Source organism: Giraffa tippelskirchi, chromosome 14, assembly GCF_054371585.1.
Source record: "Giraffa tippelskirchi isolate mGirTip1 chromosome 14, T2T-mGirTip1v1.2.pri, whole genome shotgun sequence".
Classification (NCBI taxonomy): Eukaryota; Metazoa; Chordata; class Mammalia; order Artiodactyla; family Giraffidae; genus Giraffa; species Giraffa tippelskirchi.
Genome location: NC_137288.1, coordinates 13,793,420 through 13,807,500, shown reverse-complemented (window position 1 = coordinate 13,807,500; position 14,081 = coordinate 13,793,420). Strand labels below are relative to the sequence as shown.

Genomic DNA, 14,081 nt, shown 5'->3' with positions numbered 1-14,081 from the left:
GGCCCCGCCGCGCCAGGCCCCTCCCCTCACTTCTCTCAGGGACTCCGAGGGCACTGCTCCGCCCGGGGACGACACCCACAGGAGGCGAAGCCGACTCGGTCCCAGACAGGGGGGAAGGGCACGCGGGCGGTCGCACGCGCGGGCCGAGGAGGAAGGCCGGCAGCGGCGGGGAGGGGCCGGCAAGCGCGCACAGCGACGGCCACGGGACAGGGGGCGCGGGCGCCGCCCGGGGACCAGAGAAGACCACCGGGAACACGGCCGGGCCGCCAGGAAAACCAGCGCGGGATCCCACCGCCACCCACACACGAGGGCGGTCCCGCGACGCCTGGGACGCCGGCCGGCCCCGGCCGGCCCCGGAGCGGAGTCCCACGCCCCGGCCCCGCCGCCAGGGCCGGCGGCGCCGTCCACCCGTCTCCTCCGCCCACCCTCGACGGATCCGTCTCTCCATCTAGTCTGACCCCGAGGCGCCACATCCCGGGGACACGCTCTCGAGCGAGGCGGCCCAGACCGTGCCCGCGCGCCGCCACCGGCTCGGGGACGAGGGCGGGCGCGACGGACTCCTCCTCGCCACGGCCGCGGGGCTGGGGAAGCCGGGGCCGACCGGGCGTCGCCCCCCGGCCCTTCTCCTCCTGCACTCACACCGCGGGGGCGGCCGCACGCACGCGGCGCACGCACGGTTCCCCCCCACGTGCCGGACACCCGGCGGGGCCCGGCGGGACCCTCCCCCGACTCGGCGGGGGGAGGCGCGGGCCGCGGTAGGCAACGAGCGGCACACGGCCCCACCGCGGGGCCGGCGCACCCATCCCCCCTCACAGAGGAGAGGTGGGGGGATTCTGCCCACGTGCTCTGGCAGTCGCCACGGCGGCTACACTGCGCACTCAGGAGGGGCAGCGGCCGGGGGCTCCGGTACCCCAGAGGCTCCCTCTCGGATCGCTAGAGAAGGCTTTCTCACCGAGGGCGCGCCGTCCCTCACCCCATCGTCTCTCCTTCGGGCCCACGGAGGCGCTCCACGAGCCGCCGATCCTCGACTGGGCGGGAGGGGTCTGCGGTACAGGTAAGCGGACGACCACACGGGAGCGTGTGCACGGTCGGGGCCGGAGCACGGCCCGTGCCTCCACGACGAGGCAGCACCTGCCCCCAACGGAAGAGGCGAGGGGAACAGGCACGCCTCTCTTCCCGTCTCGACCCCTCCCCCAACGAGAGCCACTCGCGGGACACACACACACACCACCGCGGTGGGGGACCCGAGGAGGACGCCGGGTTAAGGGAAACGACACCACCGCTCGGCCTCAGGCACCTGAGGGGGCGACCTGGAGCGCGCCAGGGGCACCACCGAGGGTCAAACGAGGCACGCTCACCCACCCACGCGGGGCGCGCGGCGCAGCGGCGGGCACAGCCCTCCCCACCGCGGGGAGGGCCGCTCGCGGGACACGCGCCGAGAAGGCGAAGCGAGAGCGTCCGCTGTGTCCGAAGACCGACGGCCTCACTGACGCCCCGTGGAGGGGGGGCGGGCAGGAGACCGAGAGTCAGGGCCGGAGGCCGCACCCACCCTCCCGCCTTCCTCACCCTCCCCGACGGGCAGGGGGAAAGGCAGGCGAGGGGCCCCGTGGACAGACCGAGAAGACCGCACACGTTCACCAGGAACGCCCGTCCCTCGTCCGGCACGGCTTAGGCCCGGCCCGGGAGAGCACGACCACACCACATCGATCCGTTGAGCCGAGGGGGAGGGGGGAAGGCACGGTGAGGGCAGTCGCCGGAGGGGCCCGCTTTAAGCCTCACCGGCCGCCTCCCCCCGCCACACCTCACCTCACCTCACCTCAGGCGACAGCCGCCGACGACCCCAGGAGGAGGAGCTGCCTGACACGGGGCACGGAGCCTACAGAGCGGGGGTCGTCCCGGCCACCACCGGGCGCCCGCAGCGGGGGTCACACAGGGTAGAAGACCCACGGCGCCTCGCCCCGCCGCCCTCGGGTCGCCCAGAGACCGGAGGTGGCGCCACGGGTCGGGTCTGCCAGACACGCCACGCGGGAGCCGACGCACAGGCCCAGGCCGGCGGCCCAAAGGCCCAGAGCCCCGCGTGCGTCCAGAGGCCCAAAGTCCTCGGCGGCAGACGCCGAGAGAGACCGTGTCGGCACTTACCTGGTGGAGAAAAGGCCCATTTCGGGCGACAAAATGACAGCGCCCGACAGCGGGGCCCACCCACGACTGGCAGGGAGGGACCTTGGCACCTTGGCACCGCCACCTGTCCCCAGCACTACCCCAGAAACACCAGGCCCGGAGCTGTCGGGGGTCATCTGGTCGACTGGGGGGGGGGAGGGGGGCGAAGGGGGCGCCCGGTGGGCGAAGTGGGGGCGCAGACGCCAAGGGGGAGGGAGCTGGCCGGGGACGCCCTCCCCCTTCGCCCGCACGGGTAGGTGTACCCGTCCGTCCGTCCGAGTCTCCGAGCGGGGGTTTGGCTTCGAGTTGCCAAAGAGAAAAACGAAGAGAGACCCGCCGGCGAGGCGCCTCCCACGAGACGAGCGGGCCCCAACGAGGGACCACGCCCGGGGCCCCAGACCGTCCTGTCCGGGGCACCCAGGACGGCTCGAGCCGGTCCCTGACCTCCTGGCCGTGATTCAGGGAGTTGGGGAGGGGTGAGAAAGCAAACCCTCCGGGGGTGGCAAACCCTCCTGAAAGGGCGGGAAAGCAAAAACCTCCTGAAGGGAGACGCAAACCCTTCTGAAAAGGCGAACAGCAAACCCTTTTTGAGGGCGGGAGCCAACCCTCCTGGCAGAAGAAGGCAAACCCTCCTGAGGGCGAAAAGCAAACCCTCCTGAGGGAGGCCCGGTCAGGCCACCCCAGAGCCCGGCTCTGGAGCGCCGCCGCCGCCGCGACGGCCACCCTCCTCAGAAACCTAGAGAACCAATCTCCGGCGACAGCAGGACGTCCCTAGGCCTCGGCGCCACCGCCACTGTCGCTGCCAGCAGAGCCGGTCTCTGAGAGCTGTGCCCTCGGGCCCGGCGGCTGAGTCACAACCCTCCTGAAGGTCGCCGAAGCTCCAGAGGGGAGGGACACTATAAAAGCGGCCGCCAGGTGGCTCCTGACAACCGGCTCCAATGTCCCGAGGACGGGTCGCTGTCGCCGGCCGCCGAGGACGCCACAGCGCCGGCCGCCCAAACGCCCGAGCTCGGCTCGGAGCCGCCGCCTCCGAGAGACGCGACGCGACGCGACCCCGGCCGCAGAGGAAGGGAGAGGAGCTGGGAAATAGCTCCCCAGGAGGCTGCCACGAAGGAGACGCGCTCCCCCCCCCACCCACGCGATTCCAGGCTGGTGGGCGGACATTCCACGGAGACGCCGGCGGGCGGCGGGGCTCGGGGCGGGGACGGCCGAGAGAGGGGCACCAGTGACATCCCGGGCTCCCCCGGGCCCCCTCCCCCGAAGGAGGGAGGGAGGGAGAGAGAGAAGGGAGGGAGGCAGGGAGGGAGGGACCGACCGGCAAAGCGAAACCAGGCAAGCGCTGCTCGGAGAACAAAGCAGGACTTCTCGAAAGCAGACACAGACACAGACACGCAAGCCCAGGAGCAAGAAAGGAAAAGAAGGAGACACTCGGACCCCCAACAAGAGAAAACGAAAGTCAACCTGTGTCGAGACCGTGATCAAGTCCAACGACAACAAACACAAGCATGCGCCGGTGGGCGGGGAAAGTGCGCTTGAGGTCAGGAGAACATGGATTTCAAAATAACTGGCCACAAACACCGGAAAGGAAAGGCGGCCGGGCGGCCGGGCCGGGCGGTCGGGTCTGGGGTGGGGTGGCAGGGCTGCTGGGGGCGGGGGTCGGTGGCGGGGGGGGGTGGGGGTGGGGGGTGGGGGGTGGAGGAAACGGGAGCACCTAGAAAGAGGAGGAGACTGTCGGCCGTGCTGAGACACGGAGACATCACACGGCTGGGGACCCGTTCCTATCGTTTGCCCCGGGGTGTGAGAGAGACTTGGCCTCCCGTCTCCTGGGATTTCATCTCCCCAGCAACAACGGTCAGGCAAGCTGTCGGGTGTGTGTGTGCTGCGGGGGGTTGGGGGGTTGGGGGGCGGGGTGGGGAGAAAAAAGAAGACGCCTTTCAAGTGAAAGGAGGGAGCGTAAAGGTCACTGAACCCTCTGACAGCGGCCTTCCATTTTCCACACCAGTGACACGTTCTCCCAAGTCGCCCGGTTCCAGAAAACGCTTTTCGGAAACAGAATCCTCGGGGCCCGCGAACTCCTTAGGAATCCTCGGATGAGCTTCCGGGCCAGGCTATACCGTAGGCAGCGCGCTTCCCCTGAAGCCAAAGCCACGGGCTCCAGAGGGCCACGTCCAAGAAGCTGATCTGGTACGGAACCCGATGTCTTCTTCTCTAGGACACTTCTAGCAGCAGCAAGAGTGCCAGTTTGTGAGAATCGAAGGTGAAGCCGGCACGATGTAAACCCAGCGATGTGTGCGGTCAGAGGCCCATCTAGATTCGAACTCCAGTGCTGGAGGGAGGGGAGCAGTGGGGACAGGAGGGTGGCCTGCGAGTCCGCCGTCCTGTCCCCACTCCTCCTGTGAACATCCGCCCCGTGGAAGGTGTCGAGGAACCTCATGACCTGACCTACGGGGTGAACCGTCGCCAAAGACAAAGAATTCCTCCAGCCAGGCGTCGTCCGCAGCCACGAACCCCTTCCCTCCGTCGCCCGGCCTTTCAGAATGCCACGTGGAGCCCTCTCGAGACGTGTGGGGCTTGGAGGTATGGGCCCCCGAATTCTCCTCGCCCGGCCCTGCAAGAAACCATCCCGGGCCTGCCCCACATGAAGACTTCTCGGGCTTTTCGGTGGACCGGGCCTCCCAGGGTGCCCCTGCACCCGGCACCCTGCGACATCCCGAGAGATCCCACGGAGAAACGTCTCCGGCCACTCGCGCGGCATCTGCCTCGCTGGCGGGCGCCCCTTCCAACCTCCCCAGAGATACGTGAGCACGGACGCTTCTTCCCCATCTGGGTCCCCTCACAGGCTCTGTGAGTTCCTGCGGTTCCGCACGCCCTCGACTTGGCTGTGGTTCGGGGCTCTGTTCTGTTCTGTGTTTGCTCTCCGGCCCACGTGATCTCTCTGGCTAGGGCACCCAGGAAAAGCGAAAAGAAATCGAGTCCGTGTGAGTACTATTCAGGCATCAAGTGGGGATACCTACCAACGACCTCTAACGTGGATCCACCAAGATGGCGGCCGTGTGGGGTTCAGGAGGATCATTTTGCGTTTTCTGGGGGCGCTATTTGCTCTCAATGATTTCACGTGCCTTTTGGGCATGGCTCACGGAGATGGACGTGAAGCAGCAGGGCAGCCACATCTGGCGTCTCGGCCTAGCTAGGGCGGCTCCACGAGTGACCTCTCGGAACCGGGGCTGAGACCGCCATCCCTCCCCGGGCCCCCCTCGGTGGCTGGGTGTGGGGGGGGGAGGGGGAGGTTTCGGAGGGGAGACGGGAGATCTGGGCTTGTGGTTGGGGGCGCGCGGGGCCACACGTGTCCTGTCATGATATTCCTGCAGCGCTCCAACGAGATAAATATTATTCTCTATTCTGCAGATGGCTATCTGTACCTGAATGGAAATGTATTAGACTCTTGAAATCCGAGCCTTGACGAGGGGTGCGCCCTGTACGTCTCGGGCTACAGGCAGCATACGGAAACTGAAGATATCAGGAATCACGTATAAAGGTTAAAGTCAAAGAAACGGACCTAGTTCAGGGGCAGACTTAGTCTTCCTCGCTGCAGCCTCAAGGTAAACGCTGGGGGTACCCAGTCTATTCTTGGGAAGATACAGTGTTTATTTTAACTGTTGCCAGCAACGCAGCTTCTCCTCTGCCGGAGGTGAAATTGAGATTTAGTTCTTGCAGCTAGTAGTTCTTTTTCAGAACATCTATCAGGAAGGATCCGAATAGCTTGTCATGTCCCTGAAAGTATACTAGAGAACATTTGGTTCAGTTCTCGTACCCAGAGACTGGGGAAATTAAGGTGGCACTAGAAATCGCACCTTTGGGTTATATAGTATCTTTGCTGGAAAACAGGCTGCTCTGAAACTCTAATTGTATCAAACAGTAGCAGGGATAAGAAGTGCATGATCCACAAGTTTCAGTAAAGCTGGCTCTCCCGCTCCTTAACATTATATACATTGTTAACAAAAGTTTAGAACTGGACACTCGATGGCAACAAAGAGGCATCCTGTTTGGCGTTTCTTCGGACTGCAGCCGGGAGAGGAGCAGAGCCGACTTGTTCAGTCCCCGGTCCCGCTACTCCTAGGCCTTTCCTCACACTTGATCTTGGATGCTCTGGGGGCAGGTTGTGTCTGCAACAAGCACTCGATGTGTCCGGAAGCACTGAATCCTCTGTTCATTGACTTTGTTCCCAGGACTGTCTCAGGAGGTGACGATGTTTTCCCATGGGGGAATCTGTGTCAGAGGCTTGCCAACCATACTTTCCACGTGGTTCATGAAAAGCTCGCCCGTCGCCGGTCACCTGTCAACTCACCATCCGTACGAGAGTCAGCACCAACACGCCCGGCAGAGCTGAGCGTCAAGAAGGGGTTGCGTGGAAAGAGATTTGTATGCTTGGTCCTGGTCCTGGTTATAGACAGAAAGTATCAAGGGGGAATAACTCCCAGAATAAGTAGGCTTGCCTGGAATGCGAAATAGTGAGAAGAGGCCTCGCGCTTGGAGGACGGGTCAGAGCTTTAGCCACGGGAGAGTGAAAAGGAAAGGCCCGGGAAAGGGCCGTGGGGCAGGGGACGGTCTGAGCCCAGCACCAGCGGTGAAGGACGAGGAGGCACCTTGAAAGAACGTGCTGTTCGGAGGTTTGTGGTAAGAGCACACCGGTGCTGCTAAAGATGAGGCTTGTGGAACCCAGATAGTAAGGAGGAGCCAGAAACAGGCCAGGAAGGATGAGAATCCCGTGTACTGAGGACCTGCACTTCACCAAGCCCACAGCAAAGGGTGCTGTCTAGATTCAAACCCAGTCACTTGCGCAAACGCCCCTCAGCCACCTCCTCATCTACAAGGCCGACAGATACTCGGTGCGTGAGGTGCGTGTACGTACAGTCTAGGTGGACGGCACTCACATATCAGGCAACCACACAGCTAATACATGCTTTGAAAGAACCAAGAGTGAGCTGATAGCTTTTTCTGGATCTGCCTATAAGCAAAGATACCGCTCGCTGCATACTGTGGATCTCGACTCCTGTCTCACGTCTCCATGAAGCCGTCAGAAAAGTACTGTTCGTGCTCCCTCTCAGGCCAGGAATGACACTTCAAGTGTAACGTGCTCACGAAGTCCTCAGAGATTCATGGATTTGAATCGAGAAATTCCACCTGGTCCTTTCGCTCCCGATCCACTCCTGCTCTCACCACTACTACCACACGGGTCAGACACGAGCGAGTTCCCCTGAATTAGCTTGCACACGTGGGGGTGGAGTTAGCTTTCGGCACACGGATATTTAGAAATTCCATGGCAGTAGGCCAGGTATTCACATTATGTATCGGATATTCGCCTAATTTGATAATAAGAGAGCCCGGGCCTCAGGCATAACTTCAGGCCGATTTTCCCTCCAACGGAAACAGCTCAGATGGGCTGGCAGCCCGAGAGAACGAGCAACTGCCACTAACAGACTGAGACACCTGTGGGCTCCCTCCATGGGGAGACCTTCTGCCAAGGCTTCTCCCTCAAGGGCCGTTACCCAGCCTGCGGGCATCAGCTGAGGAGAAGGGGAGGTGGGTGCCCCGGAAACCAGCCGCGCTCGAGTCAGTCTCCCAGGAGCTCTCGTTCCAGCTCTGGACGCTCACTCCCGGGCCCGGGTTCTCACTCCCGCTTTCAGATGGATCCCAGGCCCTTCTTCAGAGAAGTTCCTCCAGATGAGTCCCCAGCCACCAGTGGGCCTCATTCGACCTTGCGGGACCTCCCTCCCCTTCTGAAGCTAGGTTCCGTCTCTCTCTTCACAAAACTTTAAGTCCAAGATGGATTGTTAACAATGACTTGCCATTTCCTTTTGTTCTCACCATTATTCTGACTACTTGCATTTAATTCCGCTCACCTTCGGATTGCTTGTGACACTCCAGGCCACCGAAAAAAAGAGAGTTTCTGTTCTGGGCTCAAAGATCCTCAGGAGGCATTTGGGCCTCACTTTACCTCTGCTGGAGACAGGAAGGTGGCAGGTGACCGGGACCTGCCAAGAGCAGAGCAGAAGCTGTGCCCCTGAGCAGTGGTGCCTGGCTCTCTCTCATTGGTCGCAGAGGGTCTGCAAGATTCGAGGGGGTTCCTGACGGCCCCACCATGCTGGTGAGCCGTGTCGTCTCATCTCATCGGGAATCTGACCCCGCATCGGCAAGCGTAGCCATGTGCCCTCACCCTGAGTCTCTAAACCCTTCCCAGACCATCACTCGGCCCGCCTTCTCCTCTCAGGCAGAATGAACCTGGGCTTCTCTCCTGGGACAGGTCATTCTGTGTCATGGGATGTCCTCTTTACTCCTATTGCCGGCAACAGGAGTATTGATGTGCTGCTCATAGGTCAGAGACTCCTCATTCGTATTACCCAGAGGCTTTTCTTCAGTCAGTAAATTTTGTTCCTTTGAAGTCAAAGGGATTGCATTGCCTTTGAAGACTATCATTTCTGACCTAGTCGCAAACCGTCTCTTTTGAGGAACTTCCTTAGGGTTCCAGGGATTAAGACAGTTTGCTTCCATTGCAAAGGGCACAGATTCTTTCCTCGATTGCAGGATCTAGATCTCCCGTGCCTCACACTGTAGCCAAAAAGGTATATTTTAAATATAAGAGGGCCAAGCATAAACCTACTACTTTACCTTTCCATTATTATGATAATAATCTAGTTCTCTTCAAGGCAACACAAATGTTTCTTACTAACTAGAAGGATCATGTCGCGGAAATTATAAAGAGAAAAACAGGGAATTACTTCATGGTATCTCACTACATCCGTCTCTGATCCAACGTACGAAAAATCAAGGAAGTCCACGTAAAGTATCATCTTTAAATAGAGCTCTCCACTTTGAGAGAATAGAACTAAACTCATTAAAACTAAGTTTTCCAGTATGTGGCTGCTTTGAAATCTTGCATCCAACCGACAATTCTGGAACCTATGATAATTCAGAATTGAGTAACCGATGACACAAACACTCTACTAGTCAGGGGGACGTTTTGGATCGCCTGAGTTCTAGGTTCTCAATGTTATCAAGCCAGACACAATCTTCACGGTTTTTCATAGATCCTGTAATATCTTTTTTAAAATTTCAACTTTTTTGAGGTACAATTGACATATAAAATTGCAAGAAATTGAAATATGACTGTGGTGATTTCACGTGTTTACGATGTGAAAGGATTCCTCATCCAGTTAATTCATATCACCTCACATATTTCACCTTCTTTTTTTTTTCTTCCCTCCATCTTTCCCACTTAGATTTTATCTTCATAAGATTTCATTTATACAAAACATGTCAAAAAGATTGCCGTGTTTTACATTAGATCCTCAGACTCTATTCATCTTATAGCTGAACATTTGTTCCCTTTTACCAACCTCTCCCCATAGCCCTAGTAACCACTTTTCTACTCTCTGTATGAGTTTTACTTTTTCCGGGAGGCACTGTCAGAGCCAGTCCTGAAATTTCCTCCAATTACAATTCTTCTCTCAGAGTCATCAGTCCATTTTGTGTTATCTTTCATCTTTTACAAAATTACTCCTAACCAGCAATGGAGCGGGTGTGGCAGGCAATGAGCCAAGAAGATTTACAGGGTGGCATCCACTTACTGTGGGAATTAACCATGGCATTGATCAGTCTATCAACCTAGAAAGAGATAACTGGACATTGCACAAAAATTTGCTTATTTCTTTGTAGAAGTTTGGCATTAAACTAAACCCTTAGTTTGGGATGGGATGGGGTGGGGTGGGGTGGGGTGGGGTGGGGGGGTGGGGGGTGGAGGAAACGGGAGCACCTAGAAAGAGGAGGAGACTGTCGGCCGTGCTGAGACACGGAGACATCACACGGCTGGGGACCCGTTCCTGTCGTTTGCCCCGGGGTGTGAGAGAGACTTGGCCTCCCGTCTCCTGGGATTTCATCTCCCCAGCAACAACGGTCAGGCAAGCTGTCGGGTGTGTGTGTGCTGCGGGGGGTTGGGGGGTTGGGGGGCGGGGTGGGGAGAAAAAAGAAGACGCCTTTCAAGTGAAAGGAGGGAGCGTAAAGGTCACTGAACCCTCTGACAGCGGCCTTCCATTTTCCACACCAGTGACACGTTCTCCCAAGTCGCCCGGTTCCAGAAAACGCTTTTCGGAAACAGAATCCTCGGGGCCCGCGAACTCCTTAGGAATCCTCGGATGAGCTTCCGGGCCAGGCTATACCGTAGGCAGCGTGCTTCCCCTGAAGCCAAAGCCACGGGCTCCAGAGGGCCACGTCCAAGAAGCTGATCTGGTACGGAACCCGATGTCTTCTTCTCTAGGACACTTCTAGCAGCAGCAAGAGTGCCAGTTTGTGAGAATCGAAGGTGAAGCCGGCACGATGTAAACCCAGCGATGTGTGCGGTCAGAGGCCCTTCTAGATTCGAACTCCAGTGCTGGAGGGAGGGGAGCAGTGGGGACAGGAGGGTCGCCTGCGAGTCCGCCGTCCCGTCCCCACTCCTCCTGTGAACATCCGCCCCGTGGAAGGTGTCGAGGAACCTCATGACCTGACCTGCGGGGTGAACCGTCGCCAAAGACAAAGAATTCCTCCAGCCAGGCGTCGTCCGCAGCCACGAACCCCTTCCCTCCGTCGCCCGGCCTTTCAGAATGCCACGTGGAACCCTCTCGAGACGTGTGGGGCTTGGAGGTATGGGCCCCCGAATTCTCCTCGCCCGGCCCTGCAAGAAACCATTCCGTGCCTGCCCCACATGAAGACTTCTCGGGCTTTTCGGTGGACCGGGCCTCCCAGGGTGCCCCTGCACCCGGCACCCTGCGACACCCCGAGAGATCCCACGGAGAAACGTCTCCGGCCACTCGCGCGGCACCTGCCTCGCTGGCGGGCGCCCCTTCCAACCTCCCCAGAGATACGTGAGCACGGACGCTTCTTCCCCATCTGGGTCCCCTCACAGGCTCTGTGAGTTCCTGCGGTTCCGCACGCCCTCGACTTGGCTGTGGTTCGGGGCTCTGTTCTGTTCTGTGTTTGCTCTCCGGCCCACGTGATCTCTCTGGCTAGGGCACCCAGGAAAAGCGAAAAGAAATCGAGTCCGTGTGAGTACTATTCAGGCATCAAGTGGGGATACCTACCAACGACCTCTAACGTGGATCCACCAAGATGGCGGCCGTGTGGGGTTCAGGAGGATCATTTTGCGTTTTCTGGGGGCGCTGTTTGCTCTCAATGATTTCACGTGCCTTTGGGGCATGGCTCACGGAGATGGACGTGAAGCAGCAGGGCAGCCACATCTGGCGTCTCGGCCTAGCTAGGGCGGCTCCACGAGTGACCTCTCGGAACCGGGGCTGAGACCGCCATCCCTCCCCGGGCCCCCCTCGGTGGCTGGGTATGGGGGGGAGGAGGGGGAGGTTTCAGAGGGGAGACGGGAGATCTGGGCTTGTGGTTGGGGGCGCGCGGGGCCACACGTGTCCTGTCATGATATTCCTGTAACGCTCCAACGAGATACGTATTATTCTCTATTCTGCAGATTGCTATCTGTATCTGAATGGAAATGTATTAGACTCTTGAAATCTGAGCCTTGACGAGGGGTGCGCCCTGTACGTCTCGGGCTACAGGCAGCATACGGAAACTGAAGATATCAGGAATCACGTATAAAGGTTCAAGTCAAAGAAACGGACCTAGTTCAGGGGCAGACTTAGTCTTCCTCGCTGCAGCCTCAAGGTAAATGCTGGGGGTACCCAGTCTATTCTTGGGAAGATACAGTGTTTATCTTAACTGTTGCCAGCAGCGCAGCTTCTCCTCTACCGGAGTTGAAATTGAGATTTAGTTCTTGCAGCTAGTAGTTCTTTTTCAGAACATCTATCGGGAAGGATCTGAATAGCTTGTCATGTCCCTGAAAATATACTAGACAACATTTGGTTCAGCTCTCGTACCCAGAGACTGGGGAAATTAAGGTGGCACTAGAAATCGCACCTTTGCGTTATATAGTATCTTTCCTGGAAAACAGGGTGCTCTTAAACTCTAATTGTATCAAACAGTAGCAGGGATAAGAAGTGCACGATCCACAAGTTTCAGTAAAGCCGGCTCTCCCGCGCCTTAACATTGTATACATTGTTAACAAAAGTTTAGAACTGGACACTCGATGGCAACAAAGAGGCATCCTGTTTGGCGTTTCTTTGGACTGCAGCCGGGAGAGGAGCAGAGCCGACTTGTTCAGTCCCCGGTCCCGCTACTCCTAGGCCTTTCCTCACACTTGACCTTGGATGCTCTGGGGCAGGTTGTGTCTGCCACAAGCACTCGATGTGTCCGGAAGCACTGAATCCTCTGTTCGTTGACTTTGTTCCCAGGACTGTCTCAGGAGGTGACGATGTTTTCCCATGGGGGAATCTGTGTCAGAGGCTTGCCAACCATACTTTCCACGTGGTTCATGAAAAGCTCACCCGTCACCGGTCACCTGTCGACTCACCATCCGTACGAGAGTCAGCACCAACACGCCCGGCAGAGCTGAGCGTCAAGAAGGGGTTGCGTGGAAAGAGATTTGTGTGCTTGGTCCTGGTCCTGGTTATAGACAGAAAGTATCAAGGGGGAATAACTCCCAGAATAAGTAGGCTTGCCTGGAATGCGAAATAGTGAGAAGAGGCCTCGCGCTTGGAGGATGGGTCAGAGCTCTAGCCACGGGAGAGTGAAAAGGAAAGGCCCGGGAAAGGGCCGTGGGGCAGGGGACGGTCTGAGCCCAGCACCAGCGGTGAAGGACGAGGAGGCACCTTGAAAGAACGTGCTGTTCGGAGGTTTGTGGTAAGAGCACACCGGTGCTGCTAAAGATGAGGCTTGTGGAACCCAGATGGTGAAGAGGAGCCAGAAACAGGCCAGGAAGGATGAGAATCCTGTGTACTGAGGACCTGCACTTCACCAAGCCCACAGCAAAGGGTGCTGTCTAGATTCAAACCCAGTCACTTGCGCAAACGCCCCTCAGCCACCTCCTCATCTACAAGGCCGACAGATACTCGGTGCGTGAGGTGCGTGTACAGTCTAGGTGGACGGCACTCACATTATCGGGCAACCACACAGCTACTACGTGCTTTGAAAGAACCAACAGTGAGCTGATAGCTTTTTCTGGATCTGCCTATAAGCAAAGATACCGCTCGCTGCATACTGTGGATCTCGACTCCTGTCTCACGTCTCCATGAAGCCGTCAGAAAAGTCCTGTTCGTGCTCCCTCTCAGGCCAGGAATGACACTTAAAGTGTAACGTGCTCACGAAGTCCTCAGAGATTCATGGATTTGAATCGAGAAATTCCACCTGGTCCTTTCGCTCCCGATCCACTCCTGCTCTCACCACTACTACCACACGGGTCAGACACGAGCGAGTTCCCCTGAATTAGCTTGCACACGTGGGGACGGAGTTAGCTTTCGGCACACGGATATTTAGAAATTCCATGGCAGTAGGCCAGGTATTCACATTATGTATCGGATATTCGCCTAATTTGATAATAAGAGAGCTCAGGCCTCAGGCGTAACTTCAGGCAGATTTCCCCTCCAACAGAAACAGCTCAGATGGGCTGGCAGCCCGAGAAAACGAGCAACTGCCACTGACAGACTGAGACACCCATGGGCTCCCTCCGCGGGGAGACCTTCTGCCAAGGCTTCTCCCTCAAGGGCCGTGACCCAGCCTGCGGGCATCAGCTGAGGAGAAGGGGAGGTGGGTGCCTCGGAAACCAGCCGCGCTCGAGTCAGTCTCCCAGGAGCTCTCATTCCAGCTCTGGACGCTCACTCCCGGGCCTGGGTTCCCACTCCCGCTTTCAGATGGATCCCAGGCCCTTCTTCAGAGAAGTTCCTCCAGATGAGTCCCCAGCCACCAGTGGGCCTCATTCGACCTTGCGGGACCTCCCTCCCCTTCTGAAGCTAGGTTCCGTCTCTCTCTTCACAAAACTTTACGTCCAAAATAGA

General features: G+C 58.5%; 1 long non-coding RNA gene across 1 annotated transcript; it reads left to right on the top strand.

The window, feature by feature from the left end:
• Nucleotides 1–3,502: 3,502 nt before the first annotated feature.
• Nucleotides 3,503–9,671, top strand: LOC145534305 (uncharacterized). Its single transcript, XR_014074448.1, has 4 exons — nucleotides 3,503–3,694; nucleotides 4,160–5,135; nucleotides 5,563–5,756; nucleotides 6,384–9,671. It is a non-coding gene; the product is annotated as an uncharacterized LOC145534305 (long non-coding RNA).
• The last annotated feature ends 4,410 nt before the right edge of the window (nucleotides 9,672–14,081 follow it).